Below are 9252 nucleotides of genomic sequence, written 5' to 3'. Positions count from 1 at the left end.
CCCTTTACTTCCTGCTCCAATCCTTTTGGGGGATTGCATCTTCTGTTTACAAGCTTTTTGTTTTTGTTTTTAATTTCACATCTAGATAAGACAAACAGGACATAAAACAGGCCTTATGAAGCTTGAAGAGACAAGATGATTTTTACTTATAGCAACAAGGAGTATAGCTCACACACACACACACACACACACACACACACACACACACAAACTTGAAGGCAAAATGTCCTAAATGAGGGAAAACACTCACTTTGTTTCAGGAGAAAAAGAGTAGCATACTGAGAGAATAGACACAACAGGGACCCCGAAAGGTGGGATAATGAGAAATAACTGTTAAAGAACATATATTATATTCTTTTGTTTATAAAACTTTTGACTATACAAAAACATTAAGCTTGAAGGATTTTCCAGAGCTATCAAATCTACCTTTTCACTTAAACAATGTTTGTATTTAATCTATTTATTTTGGGCAGTCTGGAATTCACTTAAGCTAAAGAGGTGATTTCCATCAAACTGATTCTATGAGAATCAGTGTCACTGATGTTTGGAAGATGTTGAAATGAAAAATCAATAAAGGAAATCTTCCATATGTTAATTTCACATTCATGAAAAAAATAACCTTAAGATCTTAATCTCAAACCATCTCAGGCAGATAGCTGTCTGTGGCACTCTTAAAGGTATCTGAAGAAGGAGATCCCCAAACTTCCCCTCATCACAAAAGCCTTTGTCTTTTCTAATTAGTGACACTAAGCAATTCATTTAGTCCCTCCGAAGTAGGTCAGCCTCATTGTTCCCATTTAAGACACCAGATTTCTTAAGCAGGGCTGTTTAGCCAACCAGAAACAGGGCAAACATTAGACATCATATCCCTGTCTGGCAGGAGGTGGACCAGAGTCAAATCCCCAGTGGCAAAGTAGGTGAATGGCTGACCCAGAATCAATCTGCAGTAAAGAAGGTGTTAGCATATATAGCACAGTAATATTCCATTGCATTCATGTTCATCCATTCCTCCTCTGTCAAGCATGTCTTTTGTTTCTAATCTTTTGCTATCACAAATAATGCTACAATGATGGTCATTTATAGAGGTGGATTTTTATTGCTATCTATAACCTCTTTTGTGGAGATCCTATTAATAATAATAGTATTTACATAATATTTTAAGGCTTGCATAGCACTTTATAAATATTATCATTATCTTATTTTATACTCACAACAACCCTGAGATGTTGGTACTAATACTGCTTCTAATTTAAAGACGAGGAGACTGAGACAGGTAAAGGTTAACTGACTTGCCAGGATCACAGAACTAGTAAGTATCTAAACTTTGAATTTGAACTCAAGTTTTCTTCAATCTAGGTCTACCACTTTGTTATCTAGTTAGTAAAAGGGATCTCTGAGTGAAATGGTATGAACATGTTATTAACTTTTCTTTATAATTCCAATTTTCCCTATATAATATTGAACATGTTGAAGTTCCACCAACAGTGGATTGGTCAGCCAGTTTCTCATGGTTTATCTAACAATGAATTTTCTTGTCTTTTAGTATTCTGGCTAACTTGATAGATGTGAGGCAACTCCCCCATGGTAAACTGGTGGTCTTTATGTTCACCTTTATTTGCTCAATTCCATGTCAGATAATATCATTTGTCACTAGATATGACTCAGTTTGCTGAAAATGGCTCTCTTTTGGATTCTGAGTCAGTAGCACAATTCTAAATTTCAGGTTTCTAGACAAACTTAAGCAAATCCTCTCCATTTCCAGAGATACTTTCCCCAAGTCCCTGCAGAGATCTGGATCCTTTGGCCAATCAGATTGAAGCCTTAAACAGGATTTTAAAGGCTCCAATCCTTTAAAATCCTGTTTAAGATTCAGCTTTCCTAGCTAAAGACATCTTACAAACTCTCATAATTTTTGCTACTAATGAGACCTTATATTTGTATAGCACTATGTATTTTCACATGGATAATAAATGTTGAAGTAGTGAGAATAAATTATTTAGATGCTCACAACTGTGGACAATTGTCATAATTTTTGTTTTATAGGTAAGAAATTATATAATATTCCCATGGATACATAGCCAATGAGCAATAGACCTGGGACACCGAACAGGGAAATCAGAATCCAAATTCAGATCTCTTTTTATTGTTTCATACTGTCTTTCACATTTCATCTCTTTCATCTCCATGTTTTATTTCTAGTCTGGTCCCATGACTACTGAGTGACAGGCACTGCCAACTCTGACACAGAAAATCCTAGAGAGTGGGAAAGGATTTTGAAATTGTTACCAAGTTGTCACTGCCTCTGTGACACCAAATATTCACCCAGTCTGGGGCTCTCTTTAAGACATTAGACAGCGTATAGCATGATCCCAAAGTATATAGACTTTTCCTGCAGAATACACCACACAAGGAAACACCAAGAAGAGATAGAAAAAGTCACTCAGATAATCATACTAGTCAAATCTGGATGTCTTGTCAGGAAGATATCTTACAAGTCTCTCCTATTAATATCCTCAAATCTACAACAAGAGTATGAAGACCTGATAGACATTTTTCAACAAATTGCCAAATAATGCCTCTTGTACCTCTCTCCCCATAATAATAGATTATTAAAAGAAAAGAGAAATATGTCTTTTAACTTTTGCATTGATCATTACATTTGACCAGGATTATGTTGTCTCTACCATGTTGACTTTACATGGTTATAGTAATTTTATGTTGTTTTCATCCACTTCTTCACTCTGCTTCCCACACCATTTCTTCACTCTGAATTACTTCATGCAAGTCTTTCTGTTTTAAAAAATTCTTCCCATCTGTCATTACTTATGGCACAGTAGTATTTCAATGCATTCATTCATTTATCACAATTTGTTCAACCATTCCCCAATTGTTGCATGCATTTTGTTTTTAGCTTTTTTTCAATCACAAATAATGCAGTTATGAGCATTTTTCTATAGATGAGATTTTTTTCCTCGCTATTAATAAGTTTCTTGTGGATATAGTGCCAGAGTAGATCTCTATATCCAAACTTATGAAAAATTTAATAAATTTTCCTTTGTGATTCCAAATTGTTTTCCAGAATGGTTAAACCAACTCCTGGCTCCAACAGCATTGAATTTACATGCCTATCTTTCCATAGAACCTCCAACAATGAGTTTTTTTTTTTTTATCTTTTAACATCTTTGCTGTTCTGAAGGATGTGAGGTGGTCTACAAGGACAGTTATAATTTGTATTTCTATTATTATTTAAGAATTTGACTTTTTTCATATCTCTCCACTTTTATATACCATTCACAAATATCCTTAAAGTAGAAGAGAAGTTGATATCTTTAATAAGATGATTGAGAACATCTTTGAATTCTTTGCTCCTATAGTTAAATAGTTCCATTTCCCTGAATGTGCTGACTTCACCTTCCTAGTCATTTGTACCTATTTACATATTTGTAGAGATAGTTTCTTTGCCATTTTTATTTATGTGTGTTTTTGTTGTTCTCTTGAATTCTCCATCAATTTGAATGCTTCTTGAGAGCAGGAGGTTATAGATCTTCTATTTATGCCTGAATAAAACAGATATTTAATAATGTGGCAATGGTTTGACTGAAGTAAAATCCCTAGGACTCCAATACTATTCCACAGAATTTCAATTTTATTTTATTTCAAATTTCAACAGTATTTTATTTTTTCAATTACATGTAAACATAGTTTTCTAACATTCATTTTTATAAGACTTTGTGGTCCATTTTTTCTCTCTCTCTCCTCTTACCTCTCCCCTTCCGAAGACAGCAAGCAATTTGATATAGGTTATACATGTACAATCATTTTAAATATATTTTCACATAAGTCATGTTGTGAAAGAAAAATCAGAACAAAAGGGGAAAACCATAAGAAAAGCAAACAACAAGAAAAGTGAAAATTGTAGACTTTGATCAGCATTTAGTCTCCATTGTTCTCTTTCTGCATGTGGGTGGAATTTTCTATATCAAGTCTATTGGAATTGTTTTGGATCACTGTATTGCTGAGAAAAGCTAAATCTATCACAGTTGATCATCATATATTCTTGCTGTTACTGTGTACAATGTTCTAGTTTTGCTCACTTCACTTAGTCTTAGATCATATCAGTCTTTCTAGGCTTTTCTGACAGCCATCATTTCTCATAGCACAATAGTATTCCATTGCATTCATATGTAACAATTTGTACAGCCATTCCCCAATTGATGGACATTCCCTCAGTTTCCAATTCCTTACCACCACAAAAAAAGCTGTTATAAATATTTTTTGTATATGTGGGTCCTTTTTCCTTTTTTACAATCTCTTTGGGATATAGACCTAGAAGCAATATTGCTGGATCAAAGGAGATGCACAGTTTTATAGCCCATTGGGAATAGTTCCAAATTGTTTTCCAGAATGACTGGATCAGTTCACAACTCCACCAACATGCATTTGTGTTCCAATTTTCCCACATGAAAGGTTTAAATTCGTTAACCTCTTATGGCCTTAAATCTATTATGATTATATTTTTCTATGATAGCTAAATCCTATTTCTGTCACTATCTCTATGACTATAGGAAAGTCATATGCTCTTAGAGCCTTTAGTTCTTGTAAAATAAGAGGATTGGACTAGAACAATGGTGATGGGGACCAGGAAACCATATGTAGGTAGGTTATATATTGATGTAGAAAACTACAAGATAACATGATCTATGTTTCATTGTATTTTTGGTTATTTGGATATTTCTTCTTTATATTTTAATCTGTTTTAATCTGATTAAGTTTGCTTGAGTGTCAATGTGGCTGTTTCTATATGACCTCTAAGGTCTTTTCCAGTTCTAAGTTTACCTTCCTCTGTGATTTTATATCTTGTGATTTCATCCCCTAAATTCCTTGCACTTCACCCTGCTGTGGTCTTGTCTTAGAGATTCATTCCTTTTGGCTTAACCCACTATATATGGCTTTGACCATACTGATGAACTCTGCTGAATTAAGAGATATCAGACCCTAGCTGGAAGCTCCGTTTCTTCCTCTTTCTACCCAGTTACATATATTTTTATGTGCTCTACAAATATTTATGGAGCTCAGTTTAATACAAAGAGCCTGCATATGAGCTGGACATCACAGCTTCAGCAGCACCCTGTTTAGATAGAAATGGTCCTGAAAGGAAGAACCTTACAGTATTTTTGGACATTAACAAAACAAGTAAGAACTGGTTAGAATAAATATATTGTCTTTACATATGCAGTACAATTAAAATTCCATATTTTTGAAAGTGAAAAAAAACTATAGGTATACACTTTAAGATGACTCTGATTTGGGCAAGATTTAGGGAAAATGTGCAGTTTTTATTGATGATCTTCATTCCATTCCTGATTTTCTGGACTTTTTTCACTGTAATATTATAATATATATAATAATATAATAGTCACCACAATAACTTCCTTACCCGGAAGTTTTCTCTGTCTCTGCTTCCTTCTTACCTAGAAGTTGACTCCATTCTTAGCCTTCTCACCCTGGAAGGATACTTTTCAGGTACCACCTTTTCCTTTGATTGGTTGGTTACTTCTAGAACCCTCTTTTTAAGGAAAGTTCCCAGAGATTGTCTTTTTTTATATTTACTTTTTGTATTCCCAGCACTTAGTTAAGTGCCTGGCACCTGGTAAGTACTTAGTAAATGCTTGTTAACTTGATTTGAGTCTACTCAGTTATCTAAGGCTCTTAAGGAGATTATTATCTGGGCACAGATTCTGAGGGATAAAACACAGGTCAGATGAATTTTGAGGGAGGCAGAGTGGAGGAATAGATCTGGCATACTAAATCCTACTGTGGCACATTAGCAGATATGGGACAGAATGAGGGCTTTAGGTGTATGAGTTTGCCCTAGAGCAGTGGTTCTCGAAGTATGGTCTAGAGAATCCTGGGGATCTCTGAAACCCTTTTAGAGTGTCTACAAATTCAAAAATAGGTTTTATTTCCAATATGGTAAATGTCTATAAATATCATCCAGATAAACAAAAACTCTTTGGAGAGATCCTCAATAATTTGTAATAGGATAAAGATACTGAAAACAAAAGTTTGAGAACCATTGCTCTAGAGGAAGAGGGATGCCATAAAAAGAAGATGAGATGATGTCAAACAGAAACTTCCCCTGCTACCCAATTTTGCCTAGGCCTGGCTATGCCTGTAGCTGTTCTATTTTTATCTTTCTGAATAAATGTAAAATCCCAACGGCTAGTACCTTCCCTCCAAAACTTCCTTGTGTTTAATTTTACTGTATACTTCATATTTATGCTACATGTTTTTATATGTACTTTTTGTCTCTTCCGGTAGAATGTAAGCTCCTAATCCGTAGAAATTATTTCATTCTTTGTACTTGTATCCTAAGCAAGTACCTGGCACATAGTAAGTGCTTAATAAATGCTTCTTGATTGTTGATTAAATCCTCTTGAGAAGCTCTGAGTTAGAGCAATAAGTATCTGGTAGAGTTAAGAAGGCTTTCAGTTCATTGAAGCTTTTAAGAAAGTCAAACAATGTAGGACATCTTCCCCTTTTCTTTAAATCTGATTTTTGTGATTTGCTCAGAGATTTAAACTCTTAAGGTCTTGAGCTGTCCTTTCATGGTGCAGCAAGCAGGGGATTCTGTAGAAGCTTCTTCCCATTTCCTATGTATAGTTGAGGTGGTATTTAATCAAGGGAGAGGTCTTGATCATTAGGGAATGCAGGAGAGCATTTCCTCAGTAATCCTCAGGCTGTAGGTTTTGCTATGATTTACTCACTGGCTAGTTAAAAGACCCAGATTCAAAGGGGGGCAGCTCAAACCTTTGCCCCCTGGGAACAAAAGCAAGAGATTAGCTCTGTGTTATCAATCAGCATTGTCAATGATGGAATAAAAAGGGCCAACTTTAAAGGTTTCACCTGTTGAAGCATTAGTTAGTGCCTCCAAAGGGAAACAAAGGTCACTCCTTCCTAAGGTTTTGTGTGCATAAGGACCCAAAAGAGTAGCACTGAATTACCTTTAAAAAATGGCCTCAAAGGACCGGAGATGAAGCTTGGATTAGTGTCTTAGTCTTAATAACAAGAGGCTTGTAGTTAGGGTTGGGAGACTCTAGGGAATTGGCATTATCTCAGGCTGTCCCTAAGCATGCAGAAGGGTTCGAGCTGGGGGTTCTATCCCCAGGTGGTAATGGGAAAAGATATTAACTTTTTGCTTTTGGACACTGATCCTTTGAGGGCTTTGGATAGGATTGCTTCCATTCAGGCTTCTGCAACCACTCATAGTAAAGCCTTCAAAATGGGATAAGGAGAAACTCTGAAATCTCTGCTAGACTTAAAACAACCACCACCACCACCACCAAAAATAAAACAAACCAAAAAAAAAAAAAAAAAAAAAAAACTCTGGGGAAGAATCTCATGTTCAGGTACCAATGGAGAATGCTTATGATGTTTTTACTTAGGAACAATGGTGGCTTAGAGCTAGAGGAGGTATAATATATAGTGGATGGAACATTAAATGTAGAGGACCTGCGTTTGAATCTACTATTTACTATTTTTATGATAATGACTTCCTATCACAAATTATTTCCATTTTTGGGCCTCAGTTTCCTCATGTGGAAAAAAAGGTTATATTAAATGATCTTAATGTCTTTTCCATCAGAAATCTATGATGTTTTTCAATAACTCTGAGAAGTCATCTACCTAGTCACATGTCATTCAATATACATTTATTAAATATCTACTATGTGAATAGACTAATGGGCTTGGAATCAGGAAGATTCATCTTTATGAGTTCAAATCTGGCTTCCGATATGTCATAGCTGTGGGACTCTGGGCAAGTTACTTATTCCTGTTTGCTCCAGTTTCCCCATCTATTAAAAGAAGCAGAAGAAGGAAATGGCAAACCACTCCAATATCTCTTAATTCTTCCTGTAAAAATAAGCAAGGACATCCATCTTATTAATGTGCAAATTTGATTTCATCTTTAATAAATGGTAAAATTATATGTATAACAAAGAATTGTTTGAGTAAATTTCTTTATAATTTACTATCAGTAAATATTTGATTTGTATGCCTAGTTTATATATTTGCCATTTTATAACCAAGTTGCAGTTGCAATCCTATTTCAATATGCTTTTTTAAAAGAGAAGAACCAATAAGGTCTATTTTTAGACATTTTATATAAAATTCTTGTGTCTGTGAAGTCCTTTGGGAGAATTTGATCACCAATATAATACAACCAGCATTTATTAAACATTTTCTATAATCAAGACATCATTCTAGGTATACATCAACAAAGTAAAAAGTTTTTGTATTTGGATAATTTTGTTTGTTGGTGTAAAGGGTTACCTCTGATAAAACAATGCCTCCTCCCTCAAAAGTACTTACTGCCTACTATGTGCCAAGTATTGTGCTAAGAACTAAGTATGTAAAGAATGGACCCTGATCTCAAGGAACTCACTTTCTAATGGAGGATACAAGATGCAAACAATGTATAAAGAGTACTTTATGCTATGTGTACAAAGTAAATTGGAGATTATCTCAGAAGGGAAGACACTAAGATTAAGGAGGATTAAGAAAGGCTTCTTTTGAGAGAGAGGATTTGAATTGAGACTTGAAGGAAGTGGGGAAAGCAGAACTGCAGGGATGAAGAGAGAGAACTTCCACAAATGGGAGACTAGTGAAAATTCCTGAGTTGGGAATTAGAATATCATGGGCAAGGAACAGTAAGAAGGACAGAGTCATTAGGTCACCTGGTATATGGGGGATATGAGTATTAAAAAGACTGGAAAATGAGGAATAGTCCAGGTTATGGTGATTTTTAAAAGACAAGATTTTTATATTTGATCTTGGATGCAGTAGGGGGCCACTGGAGTTGAAAAAAGGACTTTGAGGTTCATAGGAAACTCTGACAATGAGATTTAAAAAAAAATAACAAATTTTTGCCTATTAATGATGTCTGGTGGAAATATGAATTTTGGTTTCTTATCTTAAGAAAATGGAGATTGATTTCTTACAAGGAGACCCTCTTTTGAGGCAGGAGTGTCAGAGATCAAAGCAGAGCAAAAACAGTGGGTTAGTCATTTTCAGAAATGTCCAATTCTTTGTGACTCCCTTTTTGGGGGGGTTTTCTTGGCAAAGATCTCTGAGTGGTTTGCCATTTCCTTTCCCAGCTCATTTTACAGATGAGAAAACTGAGGCAAACAGGGTGAAGTGATTTGTCCAGGGTCAACAGCTAGTAACTAAGTTTGGGTTTGAACTCAGATC

Source organism: Sarcophilus harrisii, chromosome 4 (genome assembly GCF_902635505.1).
Source record: "Sarcophilus harrisii chromosome 4, mSarHar1.11, whole genome shotgun sequence".
NCBI lineage: Eukaryota > Metazoa > Chordata > Mammalia > Dasyuromorphia > Dasyuridae > Sarcophilus > Sarcophilus harrisii.
This window is presented reverse-complemented; position numbering follows the sequence as displayed.